The sequence below is a fragment of the Ranitomeya variabilis genome, chromosome 3, assembly GCF_051348905.1.
Source record: "Ranitomeya variabilis isolate aRanVar5 chromosome 3, aRanVar5.hap1, whole genome shotgun sequence".
Classification (NCBI taxonomy): Eukaryota; Metazoa; Chordata; class Amphibia; order Anura; family Dendrobatidae; genus Ranitomeya; species Ranitomeya variabilis.
In genome coordinates, this window is record NC_135234.1 from 399630144 (window position 1) to 399652688 (window position 22545).

Sequence of the window (22545 nt, forward strand, 5' to 3'; positions counted from 1 at the left end):
TGCATTGATCCGCTTACTTCCCGCATGGGGCTATGCCCACCATGCGGGAAGTCAGCAGATCATGTGCGATTGGTACCCAGGGTGGAGGAGAGGAGACTTTCCTCCACGGACTGGGCACCATATAATTGGTAAAAAAAAAAAGAATTAAAATAAAAAATAGTGATATACTCACCTTCTGATGGCCCCCGGAGTCTTCCCGCCTCTCAGCGGTACACGCGGCCATTTCCGTTCCCATGGATGCTTTGTGTGGAGGACCTGCGATGATGTCACGGACATGTGACCGTGACGTCATCGCAGGTCCTGCACACAAAGCATCTATAGGAACGGAAGCCGCCGCGTGCACCGCTGAAAAGATCGGGGGCCATCAGAAGGTGAGTATAACCGTTTTTTTATTTTTTTCTTATTTTTAACATTATATCTTTTTACTATTGATGCAGCATAGGCAGCATCAGTAGTAAAAAGTTGGTCACACTTGTCAAACACTATGTTTGACAAGCGTAACCAACCTGTCAATCAGTTTTCCAAGCGATGCTACAGATTGCTTGGAAAATGCTAGCATTCTGCAAGCTAATTATGCATGCCAATTCCGCATGCGATATACCCGCGGCAGGAGTTGCAGAATTGCCGTGGAAATTTCCGCGGCAATTCTGCGACGTGTGCACTTAACCTTAATGTTGATGCCCAGGGCCACGGACCACATCACAGCCACTGTGACATCCCCCTCTGCGATCGGACCCGGTACCGAGTACCCCACTGCCCTGTGGGTGCGTCACATACATACTGTAAGATAGACAGCCGCAGTTAAATGGCTGGATTTTTTTAAATTCTCTTTTGTATTTTTTGACACAATTATTCCCCTCTTTCTAAAAATGATTGAACAAAAAATGGGTACACATCCAAATAACAGCAGCCACAACAGGCCGCAGATTTGTGTTAAGTGTTTGGACATCAAATTAAACTAATATAGCAGGCGTGTAAAAACTTAGTACAGTAGTTTGTGACAAATACACTTTTGTCTGGCAGACACTAAGATTAATAGAATTTTCTCTCTTTCTGCAATATTTTTGGCTTGAATAATGAAAAAGATGCACAGAATAGCAGCTACAAGCAACCCTAAATCTTTGTTTGATCAAACACTGCTGCCAGTTCTCCTCATTCTCCTTCTTTCTCCTTATCAACTGAATTTATGTTTTCTCTTTTATACAGACCACTAATTTTCATCAATACTGCTGTTGTACAACACACACTCTCTATAGAATGTGCTTTCTGTTTCATGACATTCTCTCTATTTCTATTGCTAAGCTGTGAGCTGTATTATGTGTCCTCTAACTGTCCAGATTCACCCCAAAATGGATGCTACATTCCCTGCCTCACTTTTATACAAAGTGTGATAGTCCCTCCTGATTGGCTGTGCTATACCATGTGATGTTATAATTGTAAGGTATTATTGCGAAGTCCTCCCAGCCGTGTCACAGTTCATGTGGGCTTTGTCTAGCTGATGTAATCTCCTGTAATATGTAAAATGGTTATAGCCATTTTAGGGTATTCGCGCAAAGCAAATTTCAATTTTTTTCTACTTTGCCAAGTTCAGCAAATTCCTAAAAATGTCACAAAAATTTAGTTTGCATTGAATTGATTCGTTCATTTGGAGATGCTATGCAATTTGAAACCAATGGAAAAAACCTGATGTGATGGACATAGGGAATGTGCAAGGATGTGGCAAACTAATCGCTCTATGTTGTCACATGAATCTCCTGTAGCATCATTGAACAATTAGAAGTTTTCTTTTCATAAACTACAGAAAATTCTGCTAGACCAATCTTGAATAGTTTTTCAGTCGTTGCTTTCTGGTCACACACACTTGCTTGATGAAATCAGCTTTTGCATCACTGACTTCCTTTCAAGATTTTTGTGGGATTTCTATACAAACCTTCTATTCTCAGAGATAAAACTGTACATAGCGCAGCCCCTTTACAAGATCTGGTTTCTATCAAGGTTTTTTCAATATACTCACAAGGTTAAAATCCAAATTCAGCATAAGTCATTGAAAACAGCAGCACGTCTTACACAAGTCCAACCCAGGGTTTCGCCTTTTGGCTTCAATTGTGAAGCTAAATTTTGGGTTGGGTTTGTGCAATGCGTGTCAAGGATTTTTAATGTCTTATGTTGAATTTGGATTTTAATCTTCATTGTACGAGGATTTTTCTGATTGAGGATGCTTCGGGACAGTTTCATGTAACAACATAAAACAGCGAGGTGTCTTTTTATAATTGCTGTTTTTGGAAATAATTTTAGACTTTGGTACCCAACCCCTGCCAGCTCTGTGATTATTCCAGATTCTGGCTTATACACTCACCGGCCACTTTATTAGGTACACCATGCTAGTAACGGGTTGGACCCCCTTTTGCCTTCAGAACTGCCTCAATTCTTCGTGGCATAGATTCAACAAGGTGCTGGAAGCATTCCTCAGAGATTTTGGTCCATATTGACATGATGGCATCACACAGTTGCCGCAGATTTGTCGGCTGCACATCCCAAAGATGCTCCATACAAGGCAGGATGGATCCATGCTTTCATGTTGTTTACGCCAAATTCTGACCCTACCATCCGAATGTCGCAGCAGAAATCGAGACTCATCAGACCAAGCAACGTTTTTCCAATCTTCTACTGTCCAATTTCGATGAGCTTGTACAAATTGTAGCCTCAGTTTCCTGTTCTTAGCTGAAAGGAGTGGTACCCGGTGTGGTCTTCTGCTGCTGTAGCCCATCTGCCTCAAAGTTCGACGCACTGTGCGTTCAGAGATGCTCTTAGGCCTACCTTGGTTGTAACGGGTGGCGATTTGAGTCACTGTTGCCTTTCTATCAGCTCGAACCAGTCTGCCCATTCTCCTCTGACCTCTGGCATCAACAAGGCATTCCCGCCCACAGAACTGCCACTCACTGGATTTTTTTTCTTTTTCGGACCATTCTCTGTAAACCCTAGAGATGGTTGTGCGTGAAAATCCCAGTAGATCAGCAGTTTCTGAAATACTCAGACCAGCCCTTCTGGCACCAACCACCATGCCACGTTCAAAGGCACTCAAATCACCTTTCTTCCCCATACTGATGCTCGGTTTGAACTGCAGGAGATTGTCTTGACCATGTCTACATGCCTAAATGCACTGAGTTGCCGCCATGTGATTGGCTGATTAGAAATTAAGTGTTAACAAGAAGTTGGACAGGTGTACCTAATAAAGTGGCCGGTGAGTGTATATCTTCATACACATAGAATATCGCACGTTTGTTTCAGTTTACTAGTGACAAATGAGGGTATTTTATTGGTCTTTGAAATACCCTTTAAAGCATACATTCACATTTGAACATTATTTTACATTTCTACATAAAAAAGTTGACTAACTTTTTACATTTCTATACTACAGCCTGTATTACACCCTAAAGTTGCATTTAGAATTTCCAGACCTTAGATCATAAATCGGCTAACATACTTTGCTAGCTAAATGTATACAAATAGCTTGTCCTGGAATTTTTGCATACTACAAAGTGTAGTCTTAACAACAGGCATTTTGCAGTAATCTGTGTATTGCAGCGGTAGGACCATACGCAGTGAAACGGCAGTGACCCAAGCAAGTTCAAACAAAACGTTTCTTTATTGTGTTACTTCACAATACAATAGTAATACAGTATTACTAGTAATACAGTATTACTAGTAATACAGTATTTTAGCAATACATAGTATACAGTACACGGCTTCTTCACATAGTCCACAGAGTCCATCAGAAATACACAGTAACCGGCTTCACCTTTGCAGTCCCTACACAGGCCGGACTTCCCTCTGTCCAGTTTCCCTGGGGCGACTGTCCGCCGATACCAAGTCTCTACTCACGCCGTGCACATCACGCTATCCTCCGGATTGCAGCCTGGCAACACAAGACAGCCTGGGACGCAGGTTGTCAGTTCCTTTTGCCCCTGTGTTGCTCCACACACAAAGAGCTCTGCAGACAACTTCTCTGTCTGCTTCCAAACCAACACACCTCCCCCTCTACTACAGGGATTTTAATCAGTCACTGCTTCACTATTCTAATTACAGCCACACCTGTGTCTGCAGTACGCTCTCATGGCCTCACTACGCTTCCATGCCCATTCTGGAGAGCACATACAGTGCCCCCTAGCTGTAATAGGGGTTACTGCCTCACATATCCTCCCCCTGTTCATACCTGTGGGATTGAACATTTGTTACCCAATAAGGGCGCGAGACAGGGTATCGGTATGCCCCTGTGACATCCACGCTTGACACTGCACTAAGAAACCAAAGTAGGGACTGGAACCATCGATCGGCACATGCATCCCTCCCCTTTGCGTTTCTCCTCCACGCTTCATTATGGGACCACCCTCCTCGTTCTCCATTACAGAAGCCAAGCCCTCTTTTCTGTTTAACCATAGATTTAGGCCAGTTTTGGGTGGTCTCAACCTTGTTTATTTTGGGCACACTAACCCCACGGGTCATCCTGTCACCTAAGTATCTGCTTTCGGGCCCCTGGTACCGTTTCCTCTGTACCCTTACCCGTGCCCCAGTGACCATATCACGCTGAAACGCCACGGACCGCGCTGGCAACTCTGAGCATATATCTGTACTACGCCGCACCCGAACCTGAGCCTCCCAATAATGCTGTTTAGAGAGCACTCTACCTAATTTACCCTGACCCCCGGCCCCATCCTTGACCGGTGCCAGAGGGTTCCTCGTGCGCACGTCCCCAGTCGCCTCTGCGACCATACACTCCCGGCTCTTCTCATACCTGCATCTTTTATATCTGCGTCTCCATGTGGGACCCAGGAACTGAGCTCTCCCAACCTTACCAGGGAACACCTCCAGCTCAGGGTTCAATGGGGTCCCCACAAACTCTCCTGCTGCAACCTCTACAGGGAGCCTATCAGGATTACACTCTAACCCTAAATTGGTGTCCCCTGTGGCATACATCTTAGGATCTTCGGGTTCTACACCCGAAACAACATCTTTAGTTTCTCCTGCCATTACCTCTAGGGGGAGCCTATCGGGATTACACTCTGTCCCTAGGTTGGCGACCCCTATGGCAGGTATCTCAATATCTTTGGGTTCTGTACCAGGTACAACTTTTTCCGTGAGAGGGTTGAACCTGGTCTCCCACAGGGACCAAAACAGGGGCTAATCTCTCCCCAACACAGCCCCATATGGAAGGGTCTTTGCCACTCCCACCACATGTCTAATGTGCCCACACAGTGTAGAAACATTGACCTCCGCAGTCGGGTACTCCCGGATTTCCCCATGGATACCCATCACCTCCACTTTCTGTCCGTTGGTGTTGTCCCCAGGAACAAGGGAACGATGAACCAGTCACTTTACTCCCCGTGTCCAGGAGATCCTCTGTTCGGCACCCATTCACAAGTACCTGGCACAATTCTGGTTCGCTGCCAGCTGTGCACATAGTGGTGATACAGACAGGCTGGGAACACATAGACTCCTGACCAGTGTTCCCACAGTCCATGGGCTTAGATGTCCCCGAACAGTTACTAGCCCCATGCCCGGGCTCTGGTGCAATGTCCTGAGTAGACTTATACCGCTCAATCAATTCTATCAGTAGTTCCAGGTGGCCTAGGTCCCTCAGCCCGACCCAACGCTGCATGACGGCCAGCAGAGCCCTTGCCATCCGGTCAGCCATGATTCTCTCCATCATCTCATACGGAGAACAGAACTTAGGCTGGAGACACTCCTCCACCAATTGCAACAAGTTATTTGCTTGAGACCTGGCAGACCAAGTCTCTACATAGGACCACTGGTACACCCAATGATCACCCCTTACCTTTGGGGTCTCTTCAGGACTCTGCTGTTCACTCCCCATTTTAGGGGTCTCCATTTTAGAAATACACAGTAACCGGCTTTACCTTTGCAGTCCCTACACAGGCCGGACTTCCCTCTGTCTAGTTTCCCTGTGGTGTCCACCCGCCAATACCAAGTCTCTGCTCATGCCATGCACATCACGCTATCCTCCGGATTGCAGCCTGGCAACACAAGACAGCCTGGGACACAGGGTGTCATTTCCTTTTACCCCTGTGCTGCTCCACACACAAAGAGCTCTGCAGACAACTTCTCTGTCTGCTTCCAAACCAACACTGACACACCTCCCCCTCTAATACAGGGATTTTAATCAGTCACTGCTTCACTATTCTAATTACAGCCACACCTGTGTCTGCAGTACGCCCTCATGGCCTCACTACGCTTCCATGCACATTCTGGAGAGCACATACAGTGCCCCCTAGCTGTAACAGGGGTCACTGCCTCATATCTGATATAGGAAAAAGTAATTCTCAATGTGCTAGTAAGCTTTTAGAGATATGTCTGTCAACAAGCTTGTTGACCATTTTGAACAGCAACTAACTTACAGACTGCTACAGAGGCATACATAGAAATCATGGGACCTCATGGCAAGAGTTTGCCTTTTTCAAAGTACATAAATGCAGTCACAGAAAGGAAAATATATTCCAACCTTTAAACACAGGAGAGAGACATGTTTTGAAGAATCTGTACAAAAATTGTGCCACTGCTGAAGTCCCCATACTCAGTATGATACTTCACAGTGAATACCCCCACAGAAATTGTTTCCACAGTACCCCACACACAGTATGATGACCCCATTAGCAAGACCCACCAATATGATACATCCATAGTTCTCCCCCTCAGTATGATGATTCCATAGCCCCTCCACACAAAGTATGATGGTCCCACAGCTTCCGCATACAGTATGATGCCCCTCCACAGTGCTTTCACACAGTATGATAGCCCCACAACCCTCTCCACAAAGTATTATGGTTCTCACATTATTATGCCTTCATGGCCCCACACTCCATATATATCATGGACCACCACAACTGCTCACACCATTCAATGGTCCCACAGCCCACCATACAGCATGATGCCCCCAAAGTGCCCTCACATAGTAAGATGGCTCCACAATCCACTTCACACAGTACAATAGCCCCCACAGCCTCCAACACGGCATGATGGCCTCACAACATGAATGATGTGTCCCACAGCCCCCCACATTTTATGATGTACCCCTTAGCCCTCACAGCATGTATGATGGACCCTATAACTCCTCACACACAGTATGATGGTCCCCACTTCCCAAAGCCATATATGATAGCCCCCACAGCCCGACACACCAATATATCTCACCATAAACCACTGCTTTGAATGTGAGACTACCATCATTTCATGGACAATCATCTTGGCTATCTCATGCATAAATTTTACTTGTAAATATTTTGCATATAATTAGTTATACAGATTCTTGTCATGTCACTGCATTTTTACTGTTTTGCTCCCAAAAATCGGAATTTTTATTTATTATTATTATTGTGTTTTGTATTTTGTAAATCCACCTTTGGCTTTCAACACTGCCTAAATCCTTCTGAGCATGCTCTCACCAGATTCAAGCATATCTCAATTGAAATGTGATCCCAGGTCTCTTCTACATGTTTCCAAAGTTGGTGCATACTGGTCGACTCACTTGGTTATCTAAACAGCTTTTTCTTAAACTCTACCCACAAGTGTTTGATTTGGTTGCGGTCTGTGGACTCTGGGGGGCCAATCCAGCACCTCTATTTCATTGTCGTTTAACCAATATAGACGTATTCTTTGGATCATTGACCTGCTGGAACACTACAGTATGTTGTCCTTTCCATACCCATAGTACTCGAGTGTACAAAGAAACTCGTCTTGTAGGACACTCACATATAGCTCAGCATTGAGACCACCATCGATCCTGGTCAAGTATCCAACTCCTTTAACTGTCATACAACCTCATATCATTAGGTTCCTCCACCAAACTTGACACCTCCTTCAATTTCTCAATCCGTTAGCCCCTTTTTCCCTTGTTTCTTCCAGACACATTTGCACCCATCAGAGCCTAGTTTATTGACTTTGGTCGCATCGCTTCAAATCACCTGTTTCCAATCTTCTACTGTCCACATTTCATACTTTTTTGCAGACTCGAGCCAAAGTTTCTTATGACAATATTAATTGGAGGCTTCTTTTTTCGGGCCACCATTCCAGACTTGTGTAATGTGTGTCACACGATGCTTGCATGGACATCTGTGATCTCACTATTGCAAAACATACGAGCCACCTCCACTGCTGTGTTTGTTGCGCCAAAACTGCTAGACCTTGTGATGAGCCGACTTGCCTGAATGTCCACCTCTTGGCTTTTGTTTGGATGGATGGACTTCATTTGTATTCTTCCAACTGTCATGTCACTGACATGATGTAGTTTGGCAATTTTTTTGGCCGAGAGACCGCTAACGATGAGCTGGGTAATGCTATTTCTCTTTTCTTAGGAAATCTGCTTCATGGCTGCGCCTCAATTTGAACCAGTGACCTTTCACTTGGGAATCAACCTGATAACACACTGAACTATTAAGGAATGTGAGAACAGGTTGTAATTTGTAGTATTCAGGAAGAAAAGTTTTTTTCCACTACCAGGAGCAACACAGTAACAATGCAGTGACATGACAAGAATCTGCATAACTAATCACATGCTAAACAACCATCCAGTTAACAGTTGTCTGAATGTGGGGCATACAACTTAAAGATATGTATCGTGGTGCATGAAAAATGTAAATGTCCTTTATTTAAAGTTGCGGGACAATCCTTAGGAAAGCAGGAAACTGCTCCTTCTCTTCCCCGCTCCCCCTACTTTCCTAAGGATTGTCCAGCCACATGGAATAAAGGACGTTTACATTTTTTAAGTTATGGTGAGTGATGTTTTTTCTGCATATCTCAAATTTATGTATTAGATAACCAAGATGATTGTCTATAAAATAATGTAAGTCTCACGACCAAAGCAGTAGTGGATGGTGAGATATGGAGCTGGCATAATGTAGTAATGTCATCGCGCCTGCCAAGCTGAGATGTCAGAGCTCACACGCACAGGGTGAATCATGGAGTAGGGAGTGATGGCTGTTGTATTCAATGGTATTTGCATCCTGAGGATGGGGGGCAGTGTTGCTTAGCACTGGTCCTCCCAGCTCATGGGACCCACAGGGGCCATGTGATCTGTCCTTATGGGAAGTACGCACCTGGGCTATTATTTGGGACCAGTGCAGATGAATAAAAATAAATTTCTAAGAAGGTTACTCATGTATATTCAAATAAAAAATCCGGACTACTAATTTATGCTATAGTCCACATGAAGAGAAATATCTCCCCAAAATATATAAAATACCTTATTTAACAGCTTTGATAGTAGATCCTTCTATATTATTTCAAAACACTCTTTTTCAGTGATTACTTTGTATCTCCGTTCATACTGCACCCACACACACAAATGATACACCATTTGAATGGTAAACTTGCCCCCTTCAGCAAGAAAATAGCCAAACAAACCACACATCCACGATGTGATCACAAAATACAGTTTAAAAGTTAATTTTTATAAACCTGCAGTAAGGAAAAATGACCTGCAGGTGGCACCACACTACCCCAGAGCACACTACCACAAAGCTGCTTTCAGACATCACAAACAAATCCAAACAGATTACACACTTCACCGCAGGTGAGTCACATATGCAAACACATTTGGAAACATGCACTACCTATTGTAAATTTCAAGCTGCATTTGGAGCGCAGACCTGACATTGTTTGGGTTTGGAATTAAGGTACCTTCACACTAAGCGACGCTGCAGCGATACAGACAACGATGCCGATTGCTGCAGCGTCGCTGTTTGGTCGCTGGAGAGCTGTCACACAGACAGCTCTCCAGCGACCAACGATGCCGAGGTCCCCGGGTAACCAGGGTAAACATCGGGTTGCTAAGCGCAGGGCCGCGCTTAGTAACCCGATGTTTACCCTGGTTACCAGTGTAAAATGTAAAAAAAACAAACACTACATACTCACATTCGCGTCCCCCGGCGTCCGCTTCCCTGCACTGACTGAGTGCCGGCCCTAACAGCAGAGCGGTGATGTCACCGCTGCGCTCTGCTTTTACTTTACGGCCGGCACTCAGTCAGTGTGGGAAGCGGACGGCAGGGGACGTGAAGGTGAGTATGTACTGTTTGGTTTTTTACATTTTACACTGGTAACCAGGGTAAACATCGGGTTACTAAGCGCGGCCCTGCGCTTAGTAACCCGATGTTTACCCTGGTTACCATTGTAAAACATCGCTGGCATCGTTGCTTTTGGTGTCAAATACGACGATACACGCCGATCTGACGACCAAATAAAGTTCTGAACTTTCAGCAACGACCAGCGATATCACAGCAGGATCCAGATCGCTGCTGCCTGTCAAACACAACGATATCGCTAGCCAGGACGCTGCAACGTCACGGATCGCTAGCGATATCGTTTAGTGTGAAGGTACCTTAACTTTGCAGGATGACTAGGAAGAGGCATATAAAAAGCAGGCCTCGAGGCAGGCCAACATGAACGAGACGTCCCAAACCTCTTCAGACACCATCTCAACGAACATCAAAGAGACTACAACCTCATGAACAAAGACAACAAAGACTTGAAAATCACAGACAGGCTCAACAGAAGCACAGACAACAGATAGTATATCAGCGTAGAACACTACTGTAAGAGCACTGTATTGATTTAGTTCCACCTGATTATTTTCTGCGTCTACAAGTCATCTGTGCAAGGAAGTGCCAACATTCACTTCCAAAGACATACTGTTGTGCTCGCTTATTACTTCCAGACAATGAAGTTAAAATCCACAGTGTTGGGAGTATGGATAAAGTATGTCCACATTGTTCAGCAAAGCTCGATTTAGGTGAAGTTGGTAGTGACCAATCTGCTTCCATCTGTTGCCACAAGGGAAAGGTTAAATTACATGCCATGTTTGAAAAGAACTTCAGACACTTATTGAAAAGAATGATCACGTAGCTCAAAACTATTTGCAAAATATACGGCAATTTAATAATGCTTTGGCTTTTACATCAGTTCAAGTGAACTCTGTCAATATTCCTGGCAAGTTTACAACCACCTGAAGGGGTTAACCCAACTTACGCAGGCCTTTTCTTTCTCGATTTTGACTCTGCGTTGCAGCATCGTATTGACAATCCAGCCAATAGAAAATGTCGACAAGATTTAATGGATAAATTGCAAATAATGCTAACAAACCATAACCCTTATGCACAGATGTTCAAGTATATCAAAGATGTCTCACACGATGCTTCTCAGTTGCAATTACATATATAAATACCTGTCTGTGTTTATAATCTCATTAAATACATTTACATTTGACCAGCTTGCTTTTTCGGAAATTGCCTGCGTCCCCGATGACCAATGTGCGAAAAGTTTGCACAGGCCAACTAGTATTTAGATATTGTGTAGCAAATATTTTTTTCAGGCTTAAAGGACAAGACAAAGCTAGGATATAAGAAGAACATGATAGATTTTCATGAATGTGAATTGTGTAAGGAAATATAGTTGAGGACATCACGGTGTTTGACATGAGTTTTCTGACAATAAGAAAACCCACTGGCACTCTTGCAAATGGAATAACAATTGATTGTGTATTATACTTTCAGTTTACATTCTGCTTTATAGCCCAGGTGTTTAGATTCTGGAATAATGAATTGTCATCCATAATAATATTACACCACAGGAACACAGTGGTCAATCGGCCAATCACTGGCATAAGACATTACCATTGATATGGAGCTAAGCTAACTGGTACTTCACTAACTTTGTGATTTATTTTCAAATCACATACAGTGGGGAAAAAAGTATTTAGTCAGCCACCAATTGTGCAAGTTCTCACACTTAAAAAGCAACACTGACTTTCAACTCCCTCCAAAGGTTTTCTATGGGGTTGAGATCTGGAGACTGACTGGCTAAGCCACTCCAGGACCTTCATATGCTTCTTACGAAGCCACTCCTTCATTGCCCTGGCAGTGTGCTTGGGATCATTATCATGCTGAAAGACCCATTCACGTTTGATCTTCAATGCCCTTGCTGATGGAAGGTTTACACTCAAAATCTCATGATACCTGGCCCCATTCATTATTTCATGTACACGGATCAGTCTTCCTGGTCCCTTTGCAGAGAAACAGCCCCAAAGCATGATGTTGCCACCTCCATGCTTCACAGTAGGTATGGTGTTCTTTGGATGCAACTCAGCATTCTGTCTCCTCCAAATACGACGAGTTTTGTTTCTACCAAACAGTTTTACTTTGGTTTCATCAGACCATATGACATTCTCCCAATACTCTTCTGGATAATCCAAATGCTTTCTAGCAAACTTTAGATGGACCCGGACATGTACTGGCTTAAGCAGGGGGACACGTCTGGCACCGCAGGATCTGAGTAGCAGGCGGCGTAGTGTGTTACTGATGGTAAAAAACAAAACAAAAATACAGCAAAAAGGCAGAGATCGTTACCTGCCCAGGCCTCCAAACTAATGCACTATCCGTATGCAGTAGACCCGTATAGTTAAGATGGCAGTAACACAAGTGCAAGAATACCGATGAGGCAACACTTACAGCCTACCAATTCATGGAGGGTGCGGTTGCTTAGTATATTGATGCACAATAAAGACTTGCATGTGGTGCTGTTCACAACTATATGGGTCCACTGCATCCGGATAGTGCATTTGTTTGGAGGCCTGGGCAAGTAAGGATCTCTGCCTTTTTGCTGCATTTTTGTATTTTTGGAGGATTTTCCAGTCCTCTTTTTGTGCTATTGCTGTTACTGATGGTAGCCTTTGTTACGGTGGTCCCAGCTCTATGCAGGTCATTCACTAGGTCCCTCCATGTGGTTCTGGCATTTTTGGTCACCGTTCTTGTGATCATTTTGACCCCACAGGGTGAGATCTTGCGTGGAGCCCCAGATCGAGGGAGATTATCAATGGTCTTGTATGTCTTCCATTTTCTTATTATTGCTCTCACAGTTGATTTCATCACACCAAGCTGCTTGCCTACTGCAGTTTCAGTCTTCCCAGCCTGGTGCATGGCTACAATTTTGTTTCTGGTGTCCTTCAACAGCTCTTTAGACATTCCACACCATAGTGGAGTTTGGAGTGTGACTGTTTGAGGTTGTGGACAGGTGTCTTTTATACTGATAACAAGTTCAAATAGGTGCCATTACTACAGGTAATGAGTGGAGGACAGAGGAGCCTCTTAAAGAAGAAGTTACAAGTCTGTGAGAGCCAGAAATCTTGCATGTTTTAGGTGACCAAATACTTATTTTCCACCATAATTTGCAAAATAAATCTTGCCAAATCAAAGTGATTTTCTGGATTTGTTTTCTCATTTTGACTCTCATAGTTGTGGTCTACCTATGATGTCAATTAAAGGCCTCTCTCATCTCTTAAGTGGGAGAACTTGCACAATTGGTGGCTGACTAAATACTGTTTTCCCCTCTCTAGTGTAGAACCTATGGTTGTACAATTTAGTAGATCCAATGTGGCTTCTTTCCTGCATGTCATTCCTGCAGTGGAAGTGGCAGTACTCTATATGGTAACACTGCTCTCCTCTCAGATAATATGTTATGTAGTTTTTAACAAAGCAGTTAATATATAAGAAATTACCTATTTTAAGACCCTCTTTAAACCCAAACCAGAACCATATAAGGTTTCCTTCACACCAAGTTTATGGTCAGTGTCACCTGTATATATTTAGATCGCAAAATAAAATATCCAAATGTATTCTGTAAGGTATAAACAGCTTTTTTTCCTCCAAATACATGCCATAACTTAAAGTTATTTCATACCTACCTAAATAACCTTATGTTTTTAAGGTGCATCTTTAACAGATAAGATATCTGGACACTGTTCCTTGACAATACTGTAAAGAGTAGCCTAATATGCTATATACTACAGTATATACTATCTTATAGTGGGTCAATGACACATATTGTACTACCAAAACCATGACTTTACATAAAAAAAAAAAACTTCTATGCTGTCAACCTGAGGTGATTGGGGTTAAAAGCTGCCTTGCCACTACAATGAACAAATATACTTTGATGGGTAAAGGCCCTATATTTATTATTCTTTTTTATCTAGCGGCATCATATACCGCAGCAGTTTATAAACACCATCCATCTATAATGTAATTACCGTACAAATGTTTTTTTAGCTTTCCAGCCTATGGAAAACTATGTTTTGGTTCAGGAGAACAATGGACATGTTGGGATGTCGCAACCACTGTGAAATCATCTGTGAAATTATAAATCGATAATACACATGAAAATAAGCAACTTTGCCATATATCTTATCAGAGAAATTAGTTTCTTTCTATTCCTAAATTAATCTTTCATGCTCAATTCATGGATAAAATGTGTAAAATCTGCATTCAATGAAAACAGATTTCCCCATTGCTGATATAGATGACAATGGATGGAGAGGAAAGAGGAGTGAGAGGCAGACATTCACCTGAAACAACAGTTACATTTCTCTATAGAACTTTATGAGGACCAACTGTTATCTCCTATCTCAGTAATGGAAAAATCAGTATTCAATGAAGACACATTTTACTCATGAATCAAGAATTCTGAGAATGAAAGGTTAATCCAGGAGGAGAAAGAAATAGATTTCTCTGATAAGATATATTATAAAGTTTCTTATCTTCATGTGTACTATTGATTTAGGGGGAAAAAATTAAAATGACAATTGCTCTATAAGCCCACACTTTGCATCTTAATGTAGTTTGTTTCTACCAATATTAGGACTGGATACAATAAAAAGGAACTATAGAGCGGTTTCCTTGAAGAACGAAATATAATGAAACGCTAACCCTGGGCCGAGCTTTTTGACATAGATGTGTAAACACTATTTGGAAATGAATACTCTCTAACAATCAGTCTGTATATGCATATTCACCTCTGCATCTGCTCTTTTAACCCAGGTAACGGCATCCATTCATGTATTACGAGGCCAGGCATATGAGTGAAGAGGTATATTTCCAGATTCCAATCTTTATCATAAAGCCCGAATGTGGCAGTACCCTTTTACATTTTTGTATAAATATTTCCTATAGCTATATATTAGATAATAATTATCAATATTTATGTAGCACCAACATACAATACTCATGTGCATCCAGAGGCTCTATGCCTTGGTGGCTACAATACATTTGGTTTTTTTTTGTATCTCACATATAGCACTGTCTGAAATGCTATTGTTCCTTGACAAGTCACAAAAACAACCAGATTATCTTAATCAGAATATATAGATACTAGCTATTGAACCCGTTCTACGCCCGGGTGGCGAGCATTTATATTGGTATATGGTCTCCATCCTGGTATGTGCTACTCCATCCTGCATCCCCATCCTGTCATGTGCTCCCATCCTGCGCCCCCATCAGTGCGGGCGGCTGTGCTGAGTGCGGGCAGCTGTGCTGAGTGCGGGCGGCTGTATGTGGCTGTGCTGTGCGTGGGCGGCTGGGCGTGGCTGTGCTGGGTGCGGGCGGCTGGGCGTGGCTGTGCTGGGTGCAGGTGGCTGTGTTGGGTGCGGGCGGCTGTGCGTGGCGGTACTGAGTGCGGGCGGCTGTGCGTGGCTGTGCTGGGTGCGGGCGGCTGTGCGTGGCTGTGCTGGGTGCGGTGGCTGTGCTGGGTGCGGTGGCTGTGCTGGGTGCGGTGGCTGTGCTGGGTGCGGTGGCTGTGCTGGGTGCGGTGGCTGTGCTGCTCCATCCTGCGCCCCCATCCTGTCATGTGCTGCTCCACCCTATCATGTGCTGCTCCATCCTGCACCCCATCAGTGCGGGCGGCTGTGCTAAGTGCGGGCGGCTGTATGTGGCTGTGCTATGCGTGGGCGGCTGTGCGTGGCGGTGCTGAGTGCGGGCAGCTGTGAGTGGCGGTGCTGAGTGCAGGCGGCTGTGCGTGGCTGTGGGCGGCTGTGCGTGGCTGTGCTGAGTGCAGGCGGCTGTGCTGGGTGCGGGCAGCTGTGCGTGGCTGTGCTGGGTGCGGCGGCTGTGCGTGGCGGTGCTGGGTGCGGGCGGCTGTGCGTGGCTATGCTGGGTGCGGCGGCTGTATGTGGCTGTGCTGTGCATGGGCGGCTGTGCGTGGCGGTGCTGAGTGCGGGCGGCTGTGCGTGGCGGTGCTGAGTGCGGGCGGCTGTGCTGGGTGCGGGCGGCTGTGCGTGGCTGTGCTGGGTGGGCGTGGCTGTGCTGGGTGCGGTGGCTGTGCTGGGTGCGGCGGCTGTGCTGGGTGCGGCGGCTGTGCTGGGTGCGGCGGCTCAGGCTGTGCTGGGTGCGGGCGGCTGTGCTGGGTGTGGCCGGCTGTGCGTGGCTGTGCTGGGTGTGGGCGGCTGTGCGTGGCTGTGCTGGGTGCGGCGGCTGTTTGTGGCGGTGCTGGGTGCGGCGGCTGTGCGTGGCTATGCTGGGTGCGGCGGCTGTGCGTGGCTATGCTGGGTGCGGCGGCTGTGCGTGGCTATGCTGTGCGTGGGCGGCTGTGCGTGGCGGTGCTGAGTGCGGGCGGCTGTGCGTGGCGGTGCTGAGTGCGGGCGGCTGTGCGTGGCGGTGCTGAGTGCGGGCGGCTGTGCGTGGCGGTGCTGAGTGCGGGCGGCTGTGCGTGGCGGTGCTGAGTGCGGGCGGCTGTGCGTGGCGGTGCTGAGTGCAGGCGGCTGTGCGTGGCTATGCTGAGTGCAGGCGGCTGTGCGTGGCTGTGCTGAGTGCAGGCGGCTGTGCGTGGCCGTGCTGGGTGGGCGTGGCTGTGCTGGGTGCGGTGGCTGTGCTGGGTGCGGCAGCTGTGCGTGGCTGTGCTGGGTGCGGTGGCTCAGGCTGTGCTGGGTGCGGGCGGCTGTGCTGGGTGCGGTGGCTGTGCTGGGTGCGGTGGCTGTGCTGCTCCATCCTGCGCCCCCATCCTGTCATGTGCTGCTCCACCCCATCATGTGCTGCTCCATCCTGCGCCCCCATCAGTGCGGGCGGCTGTGCTAAGTGCAGGCGGCTGTGCTGAGTGCGGGCGGCTGTATGTGGCTGTGCTGTGCGTGGGTGGCTTTGCGTGGCGGAGCTGAGCGCGGGCGGCTGTGCGTGGCGGTGCTGAGTGCAGGCGGCTGTGCGTGGCTGTGCTGGGTGCGGCGGCTGTGCGTGGCTGTGCTGGGTGCGGCGGCTGTGCGTGGCTGTGCTGGGTGCGGCGGCTGTGCGTGGCTGTGCTGGGTGCGGTGGCTCAGGCTGTGTGGTGGCTCAGGCTGTGCTGGGTGCGGCGGCTGTGCGTGGCTGTGGGCGGCCGTGCTGGGTGCGGTGGCTCAGGCCGTGCTGGGTGCGGTGGCTCAGGCCGTGCTGGGTGCGGTGGCTCAGGCCGTGCTGGGTGCGGTGGCTCAGGCCGTGCTGGGTGCGGTGGCTCAGGCCGTGCTGGGTGCGGTGGCTCAGGCCGTGCTGGGTGCGGTGGCTCAGGCCGTGCTGGGTGCGGTGGCTCAGGCCGTGCTGGGTGCGGTGGCTCAGGCCGTGCTGGGTGCGGTGGCTCAGGCCGTGCTGGGTGCGGTGGCTCAGGCCGTGCTGGGTGCGGTGGCTCAGGCCGTGCTGGGTGCGGTGGCTCAGGCCGTGCTGGGTGCGGTGGCTCAGGCCGTGCTGGGTGCGGTGGCTCAGGCCGTGCTGGGTGCGGTGGCTCAGGCCGTGCTGGGTGCGGTGGCTCAGGCCCTGCTGGGTGCGGTGGCTCAGGCCCTGCTGGGTGCGGTGGCTCAGGCCCTGCTGGGTGCGGTGGCTCAGGCCGTGCTGGGTGCGGTGGCTCAGGCCGTGCTGGGTGCGGTGGCTCAGGCCGTGCTGGGTGCGGTGGCTCAGGCCGTGCTGGGTGCGGTGGCTCAGGCCGTGCTGGGTGCGGTGGCTCAGGCCGTGCTGGGTGCGGTGGCTCAGGCCGTGCTGGGTGCGGTGGCTCAGGCCGTGCTGGGTGCGGTGGCTCAGGCCCTGCTGGGTGCGGTGGCTCAGGCCCTGCTGGGTGCGGTGGCTCAGGCCCTGCTGGGTGCGGTGGCTCAGGCCCTGCTGGGTGCGGTGGCTCAGGCCGTGCTGGGTGCGGTGGCTCAGGCCGTGCTGGGTGCGGTGGCTCAGGCCGTGCTGGGTGCGGTGGCTCAGGCCGTGCTGGGTGCGGTGGCTCAGGCCGTGCTGGGTGCGGTGGCTCAGGCCGTGCTGGCTGCGGTGGCTCAGGCCGTGCTGGCTGCGGTGGCTCAGGCGGTGCTGGCTGCGGTGGCTCAGGCGGTGCTGGCTGCGGTGGCTCAGGCGGTGCTGGCTGCGGTGGCTCAGGCCGTGCTGGGTGCGGTGGCTCAGGCGGTGCTGGCTGCGGTGGCTCAGGCCGTGCTGGGTGCGGTGGCTCAGGCTGTGCTGGGTGCGGTGGCTCAGGCTGTGCGCGGCGGTGCTGGGGGCCTGAGCAGGCGGGGACACCGGCGCGCTGTGGGGGTCAGGTGCCGGAGTCGCCGCTAGCTCAGGCCCCCGGCACTTGCTATAGTTACCTGGCCCTGATCCAGCGCTGCGCGCCGGTCTGTCTTCCGGGTCCTCTGCCTGTGACTGTTCAGTCAGAGGGCGGCGCGCATTAAGCGCGTCATCGCGCCCTCTGAACTGTGAACGTCACAGGCAGAGGATGTGGACCGGAGGACGGAGGGGCAGCGCGCAACGGAGGAACGGGACAGGTAAATATATCATACTTACCCTCCTGGCGGTCCCTGCTTCTCCGTTGGAGATCGCGGTGAGCGTTCAGTGTTTACGCATACCGCGATCTCCTGGGAGCGTCGCTCTGTGGGGCCTAGACTGCGCCGGCGCGTGCGCTTGCGCAGTCTATAGAGGCTTCGGACAGAGTGACGCTCCCAGCGTTATATTATAGATAATATCACCCTACCTGATCAGTCCTAACTAGCTTTACACCCGTTTAATGTTTAAGAAAAATATTATATTAATGGTTTCTAAGGCTAGGGTCACATTGCGTTCTGTGACCGCGTTTAACGGACTATGTTACACCGCGGCATAACGCGGTGTAACATAGTCCGTTAACGCTGCCATTGCCTGTAATGGCGAACGCATCGCTAGCGCACGCCCACATTGGGCGTGCGCTAGCGATGTGCCGTCATTTGAGTGACGGACCGCGAACACTGCTTGCAGCGTTCGCGGTCCGTTCCTCGCTAGCACAGATCGGGGATCTGCGCTAGCGGGATCGGCTAACGCGATCCCTTTTGGGACATTGCGTCAGCGCAGTCCGTAACGCTATGCGCTAAACGGACTGCCCTAACGCAATGTGACCCTAGCCTAAGACATTATAACGTTGTGATTGATTTCATGACACCAGTAGAAAAATATTTAGAATTGAGAGTCTTCAGTTGTTGATAATGATATCATTTACGGATAATAGCTAATCATTTTCTATCTAACCATTAGCAGTGCATGTGCAACAAGGTAATGACAGTACCATCATCATCTTCAATTGTCATGAAACTTATTTTTACATATTCTTTAACTTCTTTAAAACACCAAGAAAAAAAATCACCTCCTTTGTTCCAGCATCACATACTGCAATCCTTTCCCATGCCTTAACATCCCCTTTGCTGCCCATTAGAGGGTTCCTCCACTTTGTGGATGCTATGTACCAGTGTACCAGCTGCAGACAACTCCCAACCTTCCTCTCTACTGCCTCTCCCATTGAATCAGCTGTGCCTTTCCATAGTGCAAATCCATTATCCAGCTTCACTAGAGGGAGCGGAGACTGTAAGGAGGGGTTGAAGCACAGTGCGGCAGGAGAAGTGAAGGAGAGAAAAATGGAGGGAAAAGGCAGAGGAAAAGAAATGAAAAGAAAAAGGCTGAGGGTTAAAGCTGGAGATGACTGAGCAGGACCTTGGTGTTAGACTTGACGCCCATATCATGTTATGACATTACAAATATTTATCCTTATAGTCATTCTTCATATAGAATTCTACAATATAGACATTTTCAAGACAAAGCGTACAAGCAAGAGTAAATTATTGTGAAAATGGTGGACTTTGAACCATCTCAATCCCATTGGGCAACCATGTTCATTGCACATCTCAGAGATTGTAGATACATCTTTGCACAAAGCTTCACCCACCCCTGATTTCTCCATATCTTGTAATGCAGATATAATACAGAATGTATGACCCCACTGACAGATAACCTGCCATATGCAGCACATGTTACACGGCCATTATACATAACATGCATTCATCTTTACAGCACACGGCCATGTCTCCTATACAATCACATGCATATTGTCAGATTATAATATCCACCTTGCACATACAATGGGTATACCGGCATATATATGTACACTTCTCAGCAAATTTCTATCTTATGTAATATTATGAATGAAAGAACCCATAAAGCCATACATCACATACAAATATGCTCATAAATGACCAATGTCCTTTCCACGCGTATTCACACACAGCACTCACCGCAAAGCCATCTGCAGGAGCGTGTGAGGATAGGAGGGTCAGCAGCACAGTGTAGCTGTGTGTGTATGTGTATGTCTCTGTACCAAGGAGTCTTGCAGCTGCTAACTGTGCAAAATACATTACAAAAGCAGACTCCCTCCCCCTAGACCCACTGTGACGTGAGCATGGGCAGATTAACCTGCTGTATGCTGACAATCGGTGGATCACCCCTATGTGGAGCATCAGCACCTTGGAGCTCTTTCTTAAAATAGCAGCGCATCAACCCGTTAACCCACTGCATGCAAACTATTACTGCAAATGAAAAATCCGCATGCTACCCTCATGTCACATAGAAATTACATACACATACCCGACTGTCACAGGCGACATCCTATTCTTTGTCATTGACTAGCATAATAAATGAATACTATAAATTATAAATTGCAAAGATGGAAAAAAAAAATGGATGGAGAAATTAATCAAAGAGTGAGTTCACCAGAATCATGAATGAAGCAAGAATTCGCCATAGGGATTTGCAGAAAGAAATGTCAGTCACAAATGAGGATGAGCTCTCTTCTGTACCAAAAAAGGTTTCTGTGAATAGAACCAATAGGAATCTGCCATAAGCTCCCCCTGCCTAGTAACTGAATTCTACAAACCCAAGGAATCTTCGGTGGAAGATGTGATCAGGAATGATATCTTTTATTAACGGCCATTTACAAATTAAATGTAATGACAGGAGTCATTACACTTCAGGGATATCAATCTATACAGTTAGGAAACATTAGCAACTTTGAATAAATGTCATCTGCTTTGGAGCAAATGAAAGTGATCACAGGTGCACTGGAAAGGTAACAGTAAGACAACCCCCAAAAAGTGGGGGTTTGGAGGTGGTGGCCACAGCCAACTTCTAATTCCAAATCCTTCCTGACTGGTTCTTATCTAATTTTGCATTTTGCTACTAATAGCATGAGGTGATACCTGCAGCCCATTCAATTTGCACAGATAGTCCAGTTTGCCCAAGATGGCACTTCCACATGTGCTGTCAGAAGGAAGGTTTGCTGTGTTTTCCAGCACAGTCTCAAGAGTATTGAGCAGAAACCAGGACATGAGCCGACAAACGCGGAGAGCATCAGCCCAACAGCCCAACCATTATTTGTGAAGATGAATAAGATTAGTGCTTCCATACCTCTACAAAATGAACTCCAGTGGGCAACTAGTGTGCATGTTTCTAACAAAAATGACAAAAACAGACTTCATGAAGGTGAGAAGTGGGTCCAATGTACTGTAGTGGAACATGTGCTCACAGTCCAGCACTAAGCAGCTTGATTGGCAGTCGCCAGAGAACACCAGAATTGAAGGACTCCTACTGGCTCCTTTTGTTATCTTCACAAATAAGAACAGGTTTCCACTGACTATATGATAGACATAAAGTTGCCATGGTTAATATTTGCTGCCTGCTTGTAACATCATAATGGAAAACTGGTTTGACTCTGGGGTGATACGGGGGGACATATCCTTGGAGGATTGCACAAATCTCCATGTAATAGTCAGATGTAATGATGTGGACTGTACTGTTGGGTTCTTGCCCCTGAAGACTAGAGTTAAGCGAATTTGTTCGGATTTGGGTCCGAATACGATCGGCAGCGAATATTGTTTTTGCAACATCATTAGAGTCAATGGGAGTAGAAGTTACCGAATATGTTCAGAACCGATCATCAAACATACAGGGCCTTGCGAAAGTATTCGGCTCCCTGGAACTTTTTAACCTTTTCCCACATATCATGCTTCAAACATAAAGATACCAAATGTAAATTTTTGGTGAAGAATCAACAAGTGGAACACAATTGTGAAGTTGAACAAAATTTATTGGTTATTTTAAATTTTTGTGGAAATTCAAAAACTGAAAAGTGGGGCGTGCAATATTATTTGGCGGATCTGGACTGGGTATCCATAGGACTGACAGGATCAGTGAGCATATGGATAGTCCAGGTAGAACGGAAAGAAAACCTGGAAATGTACTGTATTACGGAAACAAGAAAAGGAGGCTGCTGTGCCTGATACTGCGTGTTACAATCTGATGAACTTCAGCTATTCAGTAAACTTTTGAGTTTTAAAATGAACTGGGTGTTGTCTTATCTGTGTGTATCAGCTCTTGTAACTGAAGACGTGGAGATGGCTGAGGCCTACGGCCTTCAAGGTAGTGTGACGCA

At 47.2% G+C, this 22545-nt stretch overlaps 1 protein-coding gene across 6 annotated transcripts in view; it reads right to left on the minus strand.

Moving 5' to 3' along the window:
* Positions 1-20877, minus strand: part of LOC143816149 (CYFIP-related Rac1 interactor A-like) — a 180259-nt gene extending 159382 nt beyond the window's left edge. For 2 of the 6 annotated variants that reach the window (XM_077296184.1, XM_077296179.1), the window contains exon 1: positions 20703-20877. The gene's annotated coding sequence lies outside the window, so the exon portion shown is untranslated. Of the gene's footprint in view, positions 1-19431; positions 19643-20353; positions 20596-20702 lie in introns of those variants that run through there. The other 4 variants (XM_077296181.1, XM_077296177.1, XM_077296182.1 and 1 more) reach the window with 4 other exon arrangements.
* Positions 20878-22545: the final 1668 nt, after the last annotated feature.